We start from the raw sequence: 21,760 nt of genomic DNA on the forward strand, positions 1-21,760 counted from the left end.
AGTGTTATTTGATTCTGGTGCTTCGCACTCATTCATGTCCGAGAGTTTTTGCTGATCGACTGGATTGCTGACGGAGTCTATGAGTGAGAGATTGACCATATCGACGCCCTTGGGGAAGACTACAGTTTTGGGCCGTTTCTTCTCGTCTTGCCTGGTTCTGGTCGGTGATATCTTTTTGCCCGTCGACTTATTTGTGCTGCCGATGTCAGATTTCGACGTTATCTTGGGCATGGATTGGCTTGTCGAGTACCACGCTATCTTGGACTGTTCTGCGAGGACAGTCACGTTTTGCATACCAGGATTGCCGTAGTTTCAGTTCATTGTCGAGCCTAGAGGAGAGCCGTTGTCTTATTTGACGTCCTATGCAGTCGAGGAGCCCGTTGCCTTGTGTATTAATCAGTTGCCGGTGGTTTATGATTTTCCTGATGTGTTCCAGGAGATTTCAGAATTACCGTTGCACCGTCATATTGAGTTCCAAATTGACCTTGTGCCCTGTACCGCACCTATCTTGAAGGCCCCGTACCGTATGGCACCGATGGAGTTGCATGAGCTGCAGCGATAGTTGGACGATTTGGGTGAGTTGGGATTTATTCGACCGAGCAGTTCGCCTTGGGGAGTGCTAGTACTCTTCGTCAGGAAGAAGGATGGCTCATTGAGGCTCTGCGTAGACTACCGCGAGCTCAACCGGGTCACGATCAAGAACAAGTACCCGCTCCCGAGGATAGATGACTTATTTGATCAGTTACAGGGTGCACAGTTCTTTTCAAAGATTGACCTGCGTTCCGGTTATCATCAGATTCGAGTCCGAGAGGAGGACATCCTGAAGACGGCTTTCAGGACGCCTTATGGTCATTTTGAGTTTCAGGTCATGTCCTTCGAACTGACCAATCACCCGCGGTCTTCATGCAGTTGATGAACGAGGTCTTCCGTCCGTATCTCGATTAGTTTGTTGTGGTATTCATCAATGACATTCTAATCTATTTGAGAACCCGTGAGAAGCATGAGCAGCATCTGGAGATCGCTTTGCAGACCCTCCATGCCCACCAGTTGTATGCGAAGCTGGAGAAGTGCGAGTTCTGTCAGGAGCAGGTGAAGTTCCTTGGTCACGTGGTGACAAGGGAGGGTGTTGCAGTGGACCCCTCGAAGGTTGAGGCAGTGCGTTAGTGAGGTTAGCCCACGACTGCGTCTAAAATCCATAGTTTCCTTGGTTTAGTGGGATACTATCGGCGTTTCATTGAGGGCTTCTCCTGTATTGCAGCCCCGTTGACTAGGTTGACTCGGAAGGGCGTAGATTTTATTTGGACTGACGCATGTGAGTAGGCATTTGTGGAGCTGAAGGACCGTCTAATGTCTGCTCCTGTCCTCACTCTTCCCTCTGGGAGTGATGGATTTGTTGTATTTACCGATACCTCACATATTGGGTTAGTTGTTGTCCTGATGCAGCACAGCAGGCCTGTAGCCTTCGCGTCTTGTCAGCTCAAGGTCCATGAGCTGAACTACCCCACGCATGATTTGGAGCTGGCAGCAGTTGTCTTCACACTAAAGGTGTGGAGACACTATCTCTATAGGGTTAGGTTCGAGCTATTCTCCGACCACAAGAGCTTGAAGTATCTATTTTCTCAGTTTGAGCTGAACAGAGGCAGAGACGCTGGATGGAACTTCTGAAGGACTATGATTTTGATCTCCAGTACCACCCAGGCAAGGTGAATATGGTGGCGGATGCCCTCAACCGTCAGCCACGAGGCCTAGTGGCACATATGATGATTCAGGAGTGAAGGATGCTTGAAGATATAGAAGAGTACGACTTCAATTTTGGTCTGCAGTCTTCTATCGTTCAGCTATCGAGCCTGTCGATTCAACCCTCTCTTGTCGCAAGGGTGATCGAGTCTCAGCAGACAGATGAGTCATTACAGGATTATTAAGTAGAAGCAGCATTTAAGAGTCAGACAGATTGACATATTAGTTCTGATGATAGACTTCGCTTCAGAGGCCGATTGTGTGTCCCGGATATTCCTGAGTTGCGCAGAGATCTTATGACTGAGGCACATCGATCGTGATTTTCTATCCACCCTAGCTCGACGAAAATGTATCGTGATATGAGGAGACAGTATTTTTGGGCAGGGATGAAGCACCAGATTGTCAGTTTTGTGGCTGAGCGTGACACGTGCCAACGTCTCAAGGCTGATCATTAGAGACCCCCGGGTCTATTACAGCCGTTGAGTGTCCCGACGTGGAAGTGGGAGCACTTATCTACTGATTTTATCATGAGTTTGCCGAGAACTCAGCGCGGTCATGACGTCATCTGGGTTGTCATGGACCGTCTGACGAAGTTGGCATATTTCCATGTAATTCGTGTGACTTGGCCTTTGGACCAGCTTGCGAGGTTATTCATTAAGGAGATTGTGAGACTGCACGGTGTTCCAGTCTCGATCGTTTCTGACTGAGACCCGAGGTTCATATCTCAGTTTTAAAGGAGCTTTCAGAGAGCGATGGGTACTGATTTGCAGCTCAGTACCGCGTATCACCCGTAGACTGATTGCCAGACCGAGAAGGTCAATCAGATCCTTGAGGACATGCTTTGGGCCAGCGTGATTGACTTCGGTGGTAGCTGGGATGAGCATTTGCGATTGACTGAGTTCGCATAAAACAATAGCTATCAAGCGACCATTGGCATAACTCCTTTTGAGGCATTATATGACAGACCGTGCAGATCTCCGAGTTGTTGAATTGAGGTTGGAGAGCGGCGTCTCCTAGGTCTCGAGCTTGTGCAGTAGAAATTAGAGGTTATCGATATCATCAGGCAGAGGATGCGCACAACTCAGAGCCGGCAGAAGAGTTTTGCTGATCGCCGATGTCGTCCTTTAGACTTTGATGTAGGGGACCACGTGTATCTCAAGGTCTCGCCCCATAAATGGCGTAATTCGATTTGGAGAGAAGGGCAAGCTTACCCTAAGATTCATAGGACCTTTTGAGATCACTAAGCGTATTAGCGCCGTGACCTATCGGCTTACCTTACCATCTCAGTTGTCTGGCATCCACAACATTTTTTACATATATATGTTGAGGAAGTGTGGGTCAAACATCGTTCCTGTAATTGATTGGTAGTCATTGGAGGTTCGTGAGGATGCTTCTTACATTGAGCAGCCAGTTTGTATCCTTGATCGAAAGGCGCAGGTCCTCTGGACCAAGGTCATTCCCTTGGTGAAGGTTCAGTGGGGTCACCATTTTGTTGATGAGGCGTCATGGGAGCGCAAGGCCGAGATTCGAGAGCGCTATCCCCACATCTTTGATGATTGATTGTGTATTGTATCTTGTATGCTGTCTTCGATTTTATATGACGATGTATTGCTTCCTCTTCTATTATGAGTTATGTTTTCTAGCGATGATTGTGTAAATTTTGAGGATAAAATTTTTATTTGGAGGGGAGAGTTGTAAGGCCCGTATCCTGGTCCGTACCATTCCGCAGCCCTCCACGGTCCTTCCGATCGAATTCCAGCAACCTTCGCACTGTATCCTAAGCAAAGTCCTTCATACTGAAGACGGCTCAACCCGAAACTTGTATCTTAGCGACGGCGCCATCACCGCGGTTCCAACGCCGCGACTCGCACACCGAACCGATACCCAAGTTGGAAGATATAAGCCCACGTTCATTTCGAGGAAAACGCCGCACGTGCAAATTCTGAGAGAATCTCTATGTCATGTCCTATCAATCAATCAATCAATCAATGTCAAGTACAAGTCAAGTCACTCCATAGCCCAAGTACATCAACCCATCCCTTCCCATTCCCAAAGTCTATTCTCTCTCTCTCCACCCATCCCTTTCTTACAACCCATCACTCCACCCAACACCCATCACACATCACTCCATCACCACTTATCAACCCATCACTTCTCTCACTCCCTCATTTCTCAAAAAAAATCTCTCCCAAGCAAAAAATTCCTACGTCCAAGCCCCTCACTCCCAACTCCAAGTGTGGCCCACTCTTCCCACCTTCTCATCTTCCATCTCAACCTTCCAATCATCATTTACCACCATCAAAACCCCATCAACCTCCATCAAAAGGCAAGCTAAGGAGCATAGGAGCCTAAGAGAGCAAAGAGGAGGCCTAGAGGTGGGTGATCCACCGTTGATTTGAACTTTTGGGCCCACTTGTTGGTGGGACCCATTATGATGTATGTATTGTGTTCATAAGGGGCCCATAGTGGCGGGCCCCCCCTCTATCACCATCTCTCTCTCTCTCTCTCTCCCTCTTCTCTTTCTTTGAATGATGATGATGATGAAGGGGTGAGTGTGGCCCACCATGAATCACATATTTCATGTGGGACCCATCGGATAAACGTGTTGGATCGACACCATCTAGCCCATTAGCGGGCCCGAATGGAAGGAAAACATAAATATCAAGTGGTCCAAACAGGTGGGCCACGTGCATGTGGGACCCACCATGATGTCCATGTTTACCTATGCCGTCCAGCGTCTCTGGATGCTGGACGTGATAAGGGTGGTTATTATGGAGTGCGTGTACTGACATGGGAGTGTACTATCGAGCTAACCAAAAAAAAAGGGGAAGGAAATGATGGGCCACTCATGAAGGCCCCACCTTGATGTAGGTACTCAATCCAAGCCGTCCATCCTTCTCCCCAGCTCATTTTAGGTGTTGAGCCGAAATTTGAGGCCAATCCGATTCTCGGGTGGGCCATACCTTAGGAAAAGTATTATTACCGTCCAAAACCCACATTGATGTTTTACTCGCTAAATCATAATGGATATTGGACCCTGTTTGACGGTATAGAGCCGGGGAATACAATGGGCAGGGCAGATTTCCTTGATATGGGCCCCACTAGTGAAAAACCAGAGGAAAACTGGTTTTTGAAAAAAAAATAAAATAAAAGAAGTCAACGCTGACGTTGCTGCTGCAGAACACACGCAGGCAGCGCCTGCACTGACGGAAAGACAGCCTAGCAGGGACCCACCATGATGAGTGTCAATCATCAACACCATGCATTTGATAGGTCCCCTTCTGGACAGTGGGCCCCCCAAAAATCTACCTCATGAGAGGCTCAGGTGGCCCACATTGCAGGGAACAGTTAGATTGGATGCCTACCGTTGAAACCCTTTTGGGTTGCAAAAGTTTTAGATCAGATATGATATTTTTTTTTCCTCTTCATTCGGTCTGTGTGACCTCATCCATAGGTTAGATGGCATATAGACAGCATGGTGGGCCCCTGGTCCACGTGACCATATGAACAGTTTAGATGGCAGATAAACCCCACGGTGGGCCCCTGGTCCACGTGACCCTATCTACAGGTTGGATGCAAATAAATATTACAGTGGGCCCCCAGGTCCACGTGACCCTATCAACAGGTTAGATGCAAACAAACATTATGGTGGGCCCAGGTCCACGTGACCTCATCAACAGGTTGGGAGGAAAATAAACATTACAGTGGGCCCACGTTTCTGTGACCTTGTCAATGGGCCGGGTGGAAAATAAACGTCATGGTGGGCCCCACATGGGACCCACTGATGTATGTATTGTGATCCACACCTTACACTAGTGTGGGCCCCACCATGAGGTATGTACCTCATATATGTCATCCATCCTTCCCACCTTTATGGGATCCACCATGATGCATGTGTTGCATCCAAACCATCCAACCATTTAAAAAAAATTTTAAAAAAAATAAAATAAAAATAATTTTAAGGCTTGAGACAAAAATAAGACAGATCTATTTATCATGTGGACTATGATGCATGGTGAGGATTGAACGACTACCACTGAAGTCCCTTGGGACCTTACGATCAGAATGAGTGGGAAATAAATGTTATGGTGGGCCTTGGGGATTTTAATGGTGGGAATCATTATCACCACTTAGATTTGGGCGTGGCCCATGAGAAGTGGCCCATTTACCATGTTTATGGCCCAGGTTATGAGGCCCATTGTGATGCATGCAAGGCCCATGGATTATGGCCATTGCAATGTATGTAAGACCCAATTGGTGTGGCCTATTCGATACACACACACACACACACACACACACACACACACACACATGAGGCCCATGTGATTAGGCCTAACTTGATGTATTTGTGGTCCACCCATTGAGGCTCACCTTGATATAGATATGCGGCCCATGCTATGTGGCCCACTTGATGTATTTGGGTCCTTGGGTTAAGGCCCAACAGGATGTACATAAGCTCATTACAATGTATGATTCATGGCAGGCTGTGCCTTGGGAGCAATGTTGGTTTGACGTCCACATTGTAAGGATAATGTTGCTTAAATGTCCGCATTATAACTCTCCCTAGGGCCCATTGATAGGCCCATACTTGTAGCACGTAGGCCGTCTAGGCCCGTCTTCATTATGACAGAGCCCATCACCACATAACATATTTAGTATAGATCCATCATTTATGATCATATGCATCATATATATGCTTGATATGAGGAGTGACTGATCATAGCATATGCCTTCGGGTAGATCATTTATGGGCTCCCTGATTGGCGGAGTTACCCTTCATGAGCGCGCGGTACGCGCAAGATTGATGCATGACTGGTGGTGTGATTCATGCACTTTGCATTTGTATGGCATGATTTCTATACGCCCTAGCGACATCAGGGTTATGACCTCCACAGACACATCGTGGATGGCAGGATCGGATACCGAAAATATTGTTACTAAGCATCGAGGTGCCATAAATGTCCCTGGGTAAAAATTCATAAACCCGATGGTACCAGAGGATGACTCCAACGTCAAGACCGAGTGGATATATGAGCGCACGAGGGTCAAATACTAGGAGGCCGCGCCTCCCAGTATGTCGTGGTCGGTTGGAAATGGGTGTAACCTTACTTGCCCGAGAGTAGGGTGCAACACTAGGCTGAGTTTGACCAGCTCATGAATGGGTCCGCTATTAACGTGCCGAATAGGTATTGACAGACTATTGGCCAGGCGGATAGTGAGGTTTCTTACGCTCTCTTGGACTGTGCGGCTAGGAGAGCGGTAGTGCCATTTGGAGTGTACTGAACCTCGGTGATTATCCAGAATGAGAACTGTACTGATATATGATGAGGATTGGTATGCTTGAACTGCATCTCACATCGCATGGTCTTGACATGGCCAATAGCATACATATCTTGCACCACGTAGCCTTGATACGGCTGATTGCATTCATGTACTCATCAGCATGATTCCGCATTTCTTTGACCTTGCATTCTGAGCAAGCTTATATTGCGCACACACTTACACCACCTTCTAAGCTTTCTATAAACTTATGCACGATTGATGCGTGCAGGTGACACCAGGATGCAGCCATAGCATATTAGCAGCAGAAGTGTGCGGCCGAGCTTCTGGAGTTTTTGTCACTTTCATTATATTATATCTCCCTTTTATACTCATTGTACTCAAAGTTTTTTATCATAGTGGATTTTGTAATGGTGCTCTTGTGGTTATTGTTCGTGGGTTATGCTTATGGTTATACTCATTACAAATCAAATTGATGATTAGAATCCTCCTTGTAGCATCCCAGGATCGAAACCTGGCGTATGGGTGCCGGGAGCCGAGAATGGGGTACTATGGAGGCTGTCTGCGCCAGATTCGGTGATCGAAAATTTTGTGATCCCAGTTTCTGAGATTGGGGCGTGACAGTATTTCATGCCCAAGTGGGTCCGTGATAACACATGACATCTTTTAATTGAAGGAGGATTGGTTAAGGGGTTATCTATCCATCACAGGATTAGACACCACTCGATATTCTTAGAGTTTATTGAAGTGATGGTTACGAATCAACCGGTCAATCAACTGGGAAGACAACCTCAACCTAGGGATGAGGAAATCCAAGATGAGAATGAGGTGCATCAAGCACCCCCACCTCGTACTTTGCAAGATTATTTACAACTGGCAGGGATGAGCACGCCCTCATGCATGGTTTTTTCAGAAAATACGGGACACATGGATATTAAGCCAGGGGTGATTCAACTCCTTCCAAAATTTCATGGACTTGAATCTGAAAGTCCATATTTGTACTTGAAAAGTTTGATGAGATCATAGCCACTTTATATTTTCCAAACATGTCTGAGGACACGGTCCGACTGAAACTCTTTCCCTTTTCTTTGAAAGAGAAAGCTAAGACGTGGTTGCATTCATTACGTCCCAGATCTATTGGCACATGGAATGATATGATAAGGGAGTTCATAAAGAAATTTTTTCCACATCATAGAACGAACACCCTTAGAAAGCCAATCATGAACTTCGCTCAAAAGGAGGATGAAACATTCTTCCAATGTTGGGAGCGGTTCAAAGATCTAGTTAGTTCATGCCCACAACACGGTTTTGAAACGTAGCGCATTACATACTTTTCCTATGATGGATTGATATCTTCCATGCACCAATTGGTTGAGACAATGTGCAATTGCGAATTCATGAATAAAAATGTCGATGATGTGTGGGACTACTTAGATTTGCTGAAAACGCACAATCATGGGACACGTACCCAAAATCAAGCACCACTTCTAGGCCCACTCAATCAAATGAGAGGAGCGGATTATACCTTCTGAAAGAGGATAATGATATTAATGTGAATAATCTCATAAGGAAATCTGAGGCCATGTAACTAAAGAAGGATAATGTTAGGGCCTGTTTGATTTTTCGGCTCAAGTGTAATTACCATGTAAATGGGTATTAATTATTTACCTAGGTAATTACCACATCTTTCCCCATGCAGATGTGGCAACTTACTTTTTTTAACACTTAAATCGAGAAATTTACAACATCAATGTGGGGCCCATTGAGATGTATGTTACTTATCCACACCGCTCATTTGTTATGCCAGCCGAATTTATGGCATGAACAAAAAAATGAGGCAGATCCAAAGCTTAAGTGGACCACACCACAGGAAACAACAGGAATCGAATACCTACCATTAAAAACTTCTTAGGGCCCTTAAAAGTTTTTTATCAAGTTGATATTTGTGTTTTCCCCTTATCCATGTCTAAGTAACCCTATGAGCAGGTTAGATGATGAAAAAACCTCAATGTGGGCCCAGTGAAGAAAATAACTTTCAATGGTGGACGAATTAAGGCCGTTGTTTCCTTTCGTGTGGGCCATTTAAGTGTTGGATCTACCTCATTACGGTGGGGTCCACATATTTAAGTTAACATTTTTGTTTCGATTTTCAACGTGGAATTACTCTCATATTTTCAAACAAGGTGAAAAAGTAATAATTACTTATTTACCATGATTTACATGTATCATGGAAAATCAAACATGCCCTTAAGGAAATTGTTTGCGTATTTGTACTTGCAACATTCACACAACTGAAAATTGTCCAACAATACCTACCTTTTAAGAGGTGTTGAATGAGCAATTCAATGCCGTGAACAATTACCAAAGACCTTTCAATAGACCTACCTCCAATACATACAATCTTAGTTGAGAAATCATCCAAACTTTAGTTGGAGGAATGGACAAACTGCTACTCCTCAAGGTTTCTTCAATCAAATTTCAAATCAAGTGAAACCTCAAGAGGATCTGCTTCTAAAACATATTCAAAACCAAGAATTTATCACTCAAGGTATATTGCAAACCCTTTAAGACATTTTAAAGGTCATACAAGAGCGTGAGACAAAAAATTCAATTGGGGAAAAATGGATTCTTCCAGACCAACCTCTCCCCAATCCTAAACCACAATACGAAATAAGTGATCCAATCTCTTCAAATCAAATGGACTAAGCTAAGTCTATCACTACTCTTAGGAGTGGGAAGATAATTAACAAATCTATTCTGGTAAGGGCTGAAAAGCCTAAGGATTTGGAAGAGGACAACAATGACAGACCTAGCACTGCTCCATAAGAATTGGAACCGGAACTTCAAGGCAAGCTGATTACCCCATTCTCCCAACGGTTAGTTATACCAAAACCTCTCTCTAACTCTCAGGACATTATAAAGTTGTTGAAACAAGTGAAGGTCAATATTCCTCTACTAGATGTGGTTAAACGAATACCTTCATATTCCAAATTTCTGAAAGACTTGTGTACGACTAAAAGACGGTAAAATATTTAACAGAAAATATTTTTAACTAAAAAAGTGAGTGCCATCTTAAAGCAAGATGTGTCATAGAAATTCAAAGATCCTAGTAGCCCAACCACCACTTGTGTAATTGGGAACTACTAGATTGAACACGCACTTCTTGACTTAGGAGCGAGTATAAATCTGATTCCTTAGTCGGTCTACGAACAACTAGGTTTAGGTGAATTGAAACCCACCCGAACTAAATTACAACTTATCGATCACTCAGTTCATGTACCGAGAGGGATAATGGAAGATGTGTTGGTCCATGTTGACAGATTCTACTACCTGGTAGATTTTATTGTCCTGAATACTCAACCCATCATGGACTTGAGTACTCAAATTCTCCTCATTCTTGATCGCTCATTCCTTGCTAAATTAAATGCAATCATTAATTGAAGGAATGGAGTCATGAGTATGTCTTTTCGGGAATATGACAATATAGTTGAATATTTTTTTCAACACAGGCAAACAGTTAGAGGATGAAAATGATTTCCACGATATTAACCTGATTGATTCTATTGTGAAATATAGAGCACTTCTGACCTTATCCTCTGACCCTCTAGAGATGTGTTTGGCCCACTCCCATGATTTAGATGATGATATGATTACCGAGATGGGTGCGATGCTTGATACTGTGTCGGTACTTGAAGTTAACTGGTGGAGGCCACATTTTGAAGAATTGCCCCAAACTAATGTAATGCCTCTACCGTCTAACCTCAAGGCATCGAAGCTTGACCTAAAACCTTCACCCTCTGATTTGAAATATGTCTATTTAGGTAAATATGAGACATACCCGGTGGCAATTTCTTCCCACCTTGAGCAAGAACAGGAGAGTATGCACATCTCTACTCTCATTGAGCACAAAGGAGCCCTTAGATGGTCGATTGCGGACCTCAAGGGAATTGACCCTTTGATTTGTACTCATTGTATTTATCTTAAGGATAATGTGAATACCTCATGACAACCACAACGTAGACTAAATCCAAATATGAAGGAAGCGGTTAAGGTTGAGGTTCTTAAACTATTAATGTGAGTATTATATACCCAATATCCGATAGTCAATGGGTGAGTCCAACTCTAAGAAGTCTGGAATCACCATTGTAGCCAATGCCAACCATGAACCCATACCAACCAGAGTTACTACTAGTTGAAGAATGTGTATTGACTACAGGAAGTTGAATACCGTCATGAGGAAGGATCGCTTTCCTTTGCCCTTCATTGATCAAATTTTAGAAAGGCTAACTAGTATTCTTATTACTGTTTCCTTGACAGATATTCGGGCTACAACCAGGTAGAGATAGCCCCCAAAGATCAGGAAAAGACCACGATCATAGGTCCTTTTGGTACTTTTGTTTACTGAAGGATGCTATTCGGACTGTGTAATGCCCCCACCACCTTTCAGCGATGTATGGAGAGTATTTTTTTAACATGGTGGGGCAATATCTAGAGGTCTTCATGGACAACTTCTTTGTTTTTTATCCATCTTTCAGCGATTGCTTAGAGAATCTTAAATGTGTACTAAAAAGATGTGAAGAAAAGAATTTAGTACTCAATTGGGAGAAGTGTCATTTCATAGTTCATAAGAGAATTGTCCTTGGACATATCATCTCATCCAAGGGAATTGAGGTAGATAAGGCTAAAATTGATCTTATCTCTAACCTACCTCTACCCAAGAACATACGAGACATGCGATCATTCCTGGGACACGCTAGTTTTTACAGGAGATTCATAAAGGACTTTAGTCATCACTCTCGTCATTTATGTAATCTATTTTAAAAGGATGCACCATTCAAGTGGACTGAGCAATGTCAGAAAGCTTTTACTAAGCTCAAGGGTATGTTAACCACTACACCTATCATGCAACCACCCAATTGAAGCCTTCCTTTTGAACTTATGTGTGATGCATCTGACTATGCTCTTGGGGCGGTTTTAGGCCAAAGATAAGACAAGAAGCCCTATGTTATTTTGTATGCAAGTAGAACTCTAAATCTTACCTAAGTGAAACTACTCAACTATGGAGAAGGAACTCTTAACCGTAGTGTTCACTTTGGACAAATTTATGTCATATTTGATCGGATCCAAGATCGTCATTTACACAGATCATGCGGCACTCAAGTATTTTCTTTCTAAGAATAATGCTAAGTCCCGCCTGATAAGATGGATTCTCCTACTATAAGAATTTGATTTGAAAATAAAAGATAAATAGGGAGTAGAGAAAGTAGTGGCTGACCATCTTTCCCGCCTTGATCTCTCTGATTCCCTTGAGACAACACATATAAATGACATGTTCCCTGATGAAAAATTGTTCAAAGTCTCCTATCCACCTTAGTTCGCTGATATTGTTAATTATTTTGCCACATGTATCACACCGACACATTGGATTGCACAAGATAAGAAAAAATTCTTCACCAAGGTTCGTAAGTTCTTCTGAGATGATCTGTGTTTGTTTAAATATTACCCAGACCAAATCTGAAGGAGATGTGTGCCAAATAATGAACACCAAAGTGTCATCTCCTTTTGTCACTCTCACGCCTGTGGTAGTAACTTTTCTACTAAAAAGACCATGGCCAAGATTCTACATTGTGACTTTTACTGGCCCACTATGTTTAAGGACACTCATGAGTTTTGCAAAGCTTGTGAGCGTTGTTAGAAATTTGGTGCATTCTCCCATCGAAATATGATACCTCTGAACCTCATTCTTATTATAGAAGCATTTGATTGTTAGGGTAATGATTTCATGAGACCAATCCCCCAATCCTTTAGGAATTTATACATTCTACTAGCAGTAGACTATGTCACTAAATGGGTCGAAGCGATTTCTTGCCGGAACAATGATCATCAAACGGTCATTAACTTTTTAAAAGAGAACATCATTTTTCAGTTTAGAATGCCTCACGCCATCATTAGTGATGGGGGCTCACATTTTTGTAATAGGCCATTCGCGAACCTAATGAAGAAATATGGCATTTCTCACAAGGTGAGCACTCCATACCACCCACAAACAAGAGGGCAAACTTAGATTTCTAATAGAAAAATTAAACACATCTTGGAAAAGACGGTTAACCCTGACTGAAAGGATTGGTCAATCCCATTGACCGATGCCTTATGGGCTTACCATATCGCATTTAAGACCCTTATTGAAATGTCTCCCTTTAGACTTGTCTATGGGAAGGCTTGCCACTTTCCTGTAGAGTTAGAACATAGATCCTACTAGGTGATCAAAAATTTGAATTTTAATCTAGACAATGCTAGCTCGCTACGCAAACTTCAATTGAATAAAATAAAAAAAGAAATCCAAAATGATGCATATGAGAACTCGAGAATTTACAAGGACAAGATAAAGATGTGTCATGACTAACACATGCTTCGAAAATCATTCACAGCAGGTCTGAAAGTCCTCTTATATAACTCTCGGTTACATCTCTTTCCGAGTAAACTCTAATCTCATAGGATCGGCCCTTTCACTGTTATTAATGTCTATCCTCATGGGGCTGTTGATATTTGGAATCCAAACAATGGCAATGAATTCAAAGTAAATGGACATCGATTAAAGCCATTTGTTGAGAAATTTGATTTAAAGGACATGTTCATACCTCTACATGATCCTGTTTATCAGGATTGATCTCTTAGTTTGACGGATGTGTAGTTAGGTTTATTACTTTCATATTACGTTTAGGATAGTCGAATTTATGCTGTTTAGGATAGTTTGCTTTCTGTTTGCTTTAGGATAGTTTGCTTTTTGTTGTTAAACTCTTGTGTTAACCACCTTCACGCTAAGATCCTTTGGAAAAAGCCTCAAAATTTCTCCATTAGGTACTATCTTTCCATCACCTTTCTTTCAATTACGTGATATCTTTTGCAAATCATGCTTATTTCTTTTAGATTAAGGATAATGTAGATTTTAGGTTGGGGATGAGAGATTAGGTAACTTAATCAGTGTTTTCTCAATTTTGAGAAAAATTTGCAAAAATTTTGAAAATTTTTCAATGTGTAACTATTGGAAAGCAATAAGTTGTGTATTTAAGGCTATTTTAAGTATGATGATATAATAAAAATCAAATTTTGAATTGTTAGAGTTGGAGCAACTAGGTAACCTATCACTTATGGTTCTTATGATCAATTGATTAAGAGTAAGTTTGAATATTATATTATTTATATTGTTTTCTGTGAATAGTACTATAATTTATGATTGTTAGTATGATGATCATTAAAAGATATTAAGAATCGAGTCTGGAGAATTTTATCCACCTTAAAAAAAAACCAGTTAAAAAATTGGAGATCGACAAAGAGGTCATAAAGAATGAAGAATGATAATATCTTTGAGGGGAATGAAAAATGTCTTTAAAAAGGATGTAATGTTTGAAAGAAAAAAAAAAGAATAAAAAAAGAAAAGATCAAAAGACTGAATAAATATGACCATCGATATAAAATTAAAAACTGGAAAAAGAAGGAAAAGGGGATAAGTTTGGAGTCAGTACTTGGGTTTTCAACTAATCTTGATGTGATGACCATGACTAACATTATGAAAAGATAGTATTTTCACTGAACACTTTGAAAAACTTGATATGCAAACTACGCTTTGACTTAATGGATAAAGGACTTACATGATTGATTGCTTATGTGATTCAATTCTAGGTTTTCAAAATATCAAATTCTCATCTTGAGTCTACTCATTCATACTTGACTACACAAAAGACCGTTTCATGAAAAAGGTTTGAACATTGTGCACTAAGGTTCATTTTTCGCATACTTTGCTCGGGACTAACAAAATGCTAGTTTGGGATTGTGTTGAAGGTTAAATATTGCATATTAGACCCCATTTATTACTTGGTTTTATAAATATGATAATGTTTAATGTTCTATTTTAATCATGTTTATGTTGCAAGGTGAATTTAAGAGCTTAGATTGAAAAAGATGTTAAAAGCATGGAATTAACGCTCAAGAATCACCATAGTCAAGAGTGGATCTGATGAAACTAAGAATGAAGAATGCACATACCAAAGATCCAAGAAACTCAAGTCAATAATGAAGAAAAATAGATTTTTGAATTGAATTTGTGTAATCCTCAACCAGTCCTGGCTCCGACTTGAGTAGTCCTACGTACGCTCGACCAGTCCTAGACTCTGCTCAACCTATCCTGTCTCGAACTCCAGTACTAAAATAGCCATTTTTTCATCCTGCTCGACCAGTCGAGGGCGTTCCATAACCAGTTGAGGATGTCTCACGACCAGTCGAGTGTTACGCAAAACTTGCGCGGACTGCATAAATTTGAAACGGTTTCCAGAAATTTCCACTCGGTGCGAAAGTCTAAGGCCTAAAACTATAAATAGGGGTCCTTAGGGCACTGTTAGGCATCATCTAGGGTTTGAAGAGTGGTGCAAAAGCATGGAGAAGTCATCGCCAAGAGTTTTTTCTTCATTTTCCTTAGTAGTTTTTATGCTTTTCTTAAGAGATTCTAGTTCAATCATGTTTATGGTTGGCTAAACCTCTTGGCTAGGGCTAAGAGGTGAAGCTTGTAGCGTGATGGGATGTTTCTATTACTTTGATTCATGTTTATATTGAACTCTCTTTGATTCTAGTTTGATTATAAGGAATACTTTCAGTTTTTAATGGTTTATTATGGCTCAAATTACAATAAATCTGCGATAGCTTTGAGTATGTTCTTTTCATGTATTGAGATTGTGAAATTGGGAAATCCTATTGTTCACCATCATCTCTTAGGCATGGTTGGGTGATGGAATCCTTCCTAGCTTTCACAATTCTCCCAGCTTGGTTATGAGATTGGTAAATCCTGTTATTTGCCTTGTTTCTTGGGCATGGTTTTGTGATGGAATCACTTCCAATTCTCACACCTCTCATCCATTGAGAATTAGGTCAAAGGAAGTTCAAATTTGATTTTACTGAGATATCTTCCAATTGGATAGGATGAGACTCTGATTCCAATTGTGTGACTTGAATCAAGCATAAGATCTCCCTTATCCCTACAAGTGGATCCTTGGAAACCCTAGTTTCCCACCTTTGAATTTCTTAAGTTTTTCTTTAAAATCTCTCTCAATTATTCTCAAATATTTCAGATTTAGGTTCTCATCTTCTTCTAGTTGCTTTCAAAAGACACACGAGATTAGTCCCTATGGATTCAACCTCGATCTCACCAAGATTATTACTACATTCTGACCCTACACTTGGGGTTGTGAATAGTGTGTCGACAACCAAACAATTAATAAGATTACCATTTAATATCAATTCCCGATACCACGGTTGGACAACCTAGTTGATATGCTAGAAGATGCCTTGGTGTTCTCTAAAGTAGATCTGAGGAGCGGGTGCCATCAGATTTGTATTTGTCCTGGTGATGAGTGGAAAACTACATTCAAGACTAAGGAAGGGTTGTATGAGTGGCAGGTCATACCCTTCGTTCTATCAAACACATTGAGCACTTTTATACGTCTCATGAATCAAGTGTTGAAGTCATTCATTAGCTAGTTTGTGGTAGTATATTTTGGTGATATCTTGTTATATAACCAGGGTGAGATGAAGCACATGAAACATCTTAGGCAGGTGCTAAAGGTCTTAGTAGTTAACAAGGTGTACATTAACTTGAAGAAGCACTTATTAGTCTTAGGATTTGTGTTTACATCCACGACCATCAGTGTGGATGATGAAAAGGTGTGAACCACTAGGGAATAGCCATTTTCGACAAACATTCATGAAGTGAGGAGTTTCCACAGGTTAACAACAATTTTATCATTGATTCATATGGAATTTCATCATTACGGTCACACCCATTATAGATTGCATGAAAAGAGCCCATTTTAGTGGATCGATGAGGCTGACAAGAGCTTTGTTGAAATCAAGCATCGATTATACACAACACCGATCTTAGTTTTTCTCAGTTTGGATAAGTTGTTTGAGGTTGAGTGTGGCGCCTCATATATTGGAATTGGAGGATCTTATCACATGAAGGCAGGCTAGTAGCCTTCTACAATGAAAAGATCTACGAAATCCAAAAGAAATGGTCAACATGTGGGCTTGAACTGTACGTTGTGGTTCAAGCACTGTGACATTAGCAACATTATCTGATTTAGAGAGAGTTTGTTCTCTATGTTGACCATCAAGCCTTAAAGTTTGTTAATAATCAGGCTAACATGAATCGTGTGTATGCTAGATGAATCGTATTTTTACAAGAATTCACCTTCATTCTGAAGCACAAGTGAGGGCAGCAAAATAAGGTGGCTGATACACTTAGCTGTTGTGCATCACTACTTGCTACGATGAGAAATGATATGATTGATCGGCTTTACCTATCTTAAGGAGCTATATGCTAATGATGATAACTTCAAGGATGCATGGATAAGGTGGCAATAGGGTCATTCCAGTGACCTACATATGAAAGACAGTTTCCTATTCAAAGAAAATCAATTGTCCATCCCCCAAAGTTCTCTGAGGGACCAGATTATCCAATAGCTACATGGAGGTGGCTTTAGTTTACACCTTGGTTGAGACAAGACGTGGTCTATTGTTAAGGAACAGTATTATTAACCACAATTGGTATGTGACATGGGTAAAGAAGTGGAGCACTGTTGTGTTTATTAAAACTCCAAAGGGCAGTCTCAGAATATGAGTCTCTACACCCTGTTACCTATGCCTGATGGCCCTTTGGGAGGATTTATCTATGGAACTATGCTTTGTCTCCCACGAGCACAGTGCGACATAAATTTGATGTTTGTATTGGTAGATCGTTTCTTAAAAATGACATACTTTATCCTATATAAGAAGACCATTGATGCAACACATGTGGTGAATCTATTCTTCAAAGAGGTTGTACGACTACATGGGATTCCCAATACTATTAATTCTAACTATGACACAAAATTTATCAGCCACTTCTGGAGAACTTTGCAGAATCAGTTCGATACGTGACTTTAGTTCAATGACACCTACCACCCACAGACCGATGGGTAAACTAAAGTTGTAAATCGCATGGTAGAAAACCTCCTCCAATATATTTCAAGTGACATACTAAAGCAGTGGGATTTAGTCTTGTCTCAAGCGAAGTTTACATTTTACACTATGGTGAACTGCTCGACAAGAAAGTCTCTGCTCCAGATTATTTATGGTCAAGTGCCCTGCCACACACTTGACTTGTTCTCTTTGACTAAGTTCCCAGGCATGAGCATTGCAACAAAACATATGGCAGACCGAATAGTGGGCATTTATGTGGATGTGCAAGCCAAGTTGTAAGTTTCAAATAACAAGTATAAGGAACAAGCCGACAAGCATCGTGGAAAAATGTGTTCAAGGTGGGTGACCATGATATAGTGCATCTATATAAGGAGAGATTTCCTAACAGGATGTACAATAAGTCGAAGAAAAAGAAAATTGGACTGGTACCAATCCTCCAAAAGATTAATGACATGCTTATATTGTTGATCTTTCGGATGACATGGAGATCTTGCGTACTTTTAACGTTGCAGACCTAACCAAGTATTAGGAACCGAAACTGAACAAGAACTCAAGGTCGAGTTCTTTTGAAGTAGATGGGACTGATATAGAGCGGGTCACCGACACTTTTATAGAAAAGATGAACCAGAGAAGGCCCGATCAAAGACAAAAATGATCTAGACCATCATAACCTTAAAATAGTTGTATTTCGCAAATCAGAATGAATTTTTAGATATATTATATATAATTTTAGGGTAGAAGAACCTAGTTAAGGTAACTAACCCCATTACACTGGGTTTCCCATGCCATACATGCGAGTAGTCTTTCACTTTTACTTGGGCTACTTAATCCCAAGTGCACCAGCGGATTAGTTGGTGTACCACACACCAGCTATAATTTTCGGGTAGAAGAACCTACTTAAGCCAACTTACCCATTACACTGGGGAAGCGGATTGGCTTACGTGTCGTGCGAAGATGAACGCTGACGCTCCTCGAGCTCCAGTTGTGTGAACTGTTCAAAGGAGATCAAAGTTACATGGCCCCACATTGATGTATTTATTATATCCACACTGTTCATTATTTTTCGAGATTATTTTAGAGTATAATCCAAAAATTGAATCATATCAAAAGATCAACTGGACCACACCAAAAATAGCAGCTGAGATAATCATTTTCACCATTAAAAATTTCTTATGGCCCACCATAATGTTTATTTTCCATCTAATGTGTTCATAAGGTCACAAAGACCTGGATGAAGAGGAATTTTTTTTTTTCATATTGTTCCAAAACTTCTGTGAACCCTAGAAGGGTTTCAACCCGCTTTTTGAGTGTGATCTACTTGATCATTAGATCTGTCATAATTTTCATCTTAAGACCTACGACGACCTGGGAAAATGGATGGACGGTTTAGATATAACACATACATCAATACCCACAGAACTTGGTGATGTCAATACACCAGCTACATAGTTGTTGTTTGGTACACTAGCCAATCCACTTCCTTACACGGGGTTGCCCATGCCATAGTGAAGGTACGTGTCGTGCAAAGACGAGCGCTGACACTCCTCGAGCTCTAAGTTGTACGAACGGTTCAAAGGAGATCAAGGTTACATGGCCCCACAGTGATGTATTAATTATATCCACATTGTTCATCCATTTTTCAAGATCATTTTAGAGTATTATACAAAAAATGAAACATATCCAAAAACCAACTAGACCACACCACAAATAGCAGTGGGGATAATAATTTTCACCGTTAAAAAATTTATAGGCCCACCATAATGTTTATTTTTCATCCAATCTGTTCATAAGGTCACAAAGACCTGGACAAAGAGGAAAAACAAATTTCATATTGATCCAAAACTTTTGTGATCCCCAAAAGGATTTCAATGGTAGATGTTCAATCCCCCACTGCTTTTTATAGTGTGGTCCACTTTTCTTTTCTTTTCTTTTTTTATGAAAAGGTGAACGCGCGCCACCCAATTTTATTAAATGAAAGAGACAAGATGAACAACCCTTCGGGCTGGCTCCCACAAAAAGAAAAGGAGCCCCACCTATCATATGCTGGCTCACCCACACGACTATGAACAATAAAACCTAAGGACGAACCAAGGAGGGCCAGACAGGAAAAAGGAAGCTCGACCCAACCTACCAAATAAAAAACAAGAAAAGGAACCCACACATAAATCATACTCTCAAGTAACCCAACCCTGCTTTATCAAGAGCCAAGAGGCTCCTGAGGCTCCTGAGGCTCCTTGGCCTATCCGAACGAGATCAAAAAAAAGAATTGCCACATCCTTCACTAGCCATCTAGGCAAGCGCATCTGCCACTGAATTACCCTTGCGGTAGATATGCCTAAAACAAAGGTTGAGACTGAGGCTGAAGTAATGAATGGCTCCCAACCTACCATATGTTCCAAGGACAATGGGCGGAAGGCTCAACAGCAGTTTCCACCACCAATTTTGAATCGAATTTAATGACGATACTGGAGAGGCCCAATTTGCTACAAAGGGTAATTCCATCAAGCATAGCATGGGCCTCCGCGATCGTATTGGAAGCAAGGCTGTAATTCCTATGGAAAGCAAAAATTACCTAACCTTAGGAGTCCCTATCAATTGCTCCGCTGCCACTCTCACCTGGATTCCCGCGGAAAGATCCATCAACGTTCATCTTTACCCAACCCGGGAGAGGTCTTGACCATTTGACGATCGTAGGAAAAGAACTAGTACTCACTCTGCCACTATCCAGATGAAGCGCTTGAAGGGTGGCCGATTCCCTAAGAGACGAATGATCATCGTGTGGCAAAGGGTTGCCAATTTCCTGTATCCACCTAGAAACCTGAGCAATTAACTTGTGGCCAGACATCTTAACTCCTTTAAAACGTGAGGGGTTGCGGCTCAACCATAATTCCTAGGAGATAAGCGCAGGAGCCAAACCTAACAGCCGCTTGATGCGAGAGGAATTGGACACTCTTGACGACCAGAAACTAATTTTCTACTGAATGGTCTAATTTGGGATGAGAGGGACATCAAATATCCTATGGGAATGTGTCCAAACTGTTAATGCTATAGACCCAAAACAGAGGAGATTATCCAAACTCTCCTCACCGTGAGCCGGGAGGGTGAGAAGATACAGCTACTGATCGTCAGAGGGTTGCATACATGGAAGACTTCTCGCCGTCCGCTGAAGGGGAGATGAATCGGCAGAAGTGGAAGGGGAGACTGGGAGTTGTTAATGTGAATCACTACTGGCGACAACAAGGCTCCTGATTTGAAGTGGCTCTTGGTCTATTCTAGTTAGGAGAACCAGGGCTCGGGTCAGCCTATCTGAGCGGACCACATCTGAAGTGTTGATCTGAGCACACTGCCGTTGCGAAGAGCCATGGGTAGGAATTGTTGAGGCCCCTGATCAACGCCACGATGAGGGTAGGGAGCCAATGTAGGTCCATACTCACCACTACAACATTCACACTTGATGTCATAGACACGCCAAATTTTTTAACAGCAACGTCCACTAGAATGGCATTTTGCATAATTTTCCAAGGGAACATGCCGATTTTAAGTGGGAGAGCATCATTCCAGGTAAACCGCACCCAAGTTGCCTTCAGCCGTTGATTCCAGATACCATTCCATGCCGACTTCAACGAGAAAATGCCAGACGTTGTTAAGTCTCATGCCGACGTATCTTCCCAGTTGGAAGCAGCACAGGACAATCCTTCAATTGCTAGACGATGGGCAAGGGAAGAATGTCCTGTAA

General features: G+C 41.7%; 1 protein-coding gene and 1 non-coding gene across 2 annotated transcripts in view; both read right to left on the minus strand.

The window, feature by feature from the left end:
* The window catches only part of LOC131232362 (uncharacterized), a 122,460-nt gene that overhangs the window by 19,654 nt on the left and 81,046 nt on the right, over positions 1–21,760 (minus strand). The gene's annotated exons all lie outside the window — the stretch shown is intronic.
* Positions 8,220–8,326, minus strand: LOC131234176 (small nucleolar RNA R71). Its single transcript, XR_009165585.1, has one exon. It is a non-coding gene; the product is annotated as a small nucleolar RNA R71 (small nucleolar RNA).

This window comes from Magnolia sinica, chromosome 18 (assembly GCF_029962835.1).
Source record: "Magnolia sinica isolate HGM2019 chromosome 18, MsV1, whole genome shotgun sequence".
NCBI classification, from domain to species: domain Eukaryota; kingdom Viridiplantae; phylum Streptophyta; class Magnoliopsida; order Magnoliales; family Magnoliaceae; genus Magnolia; species Magnolia sinica.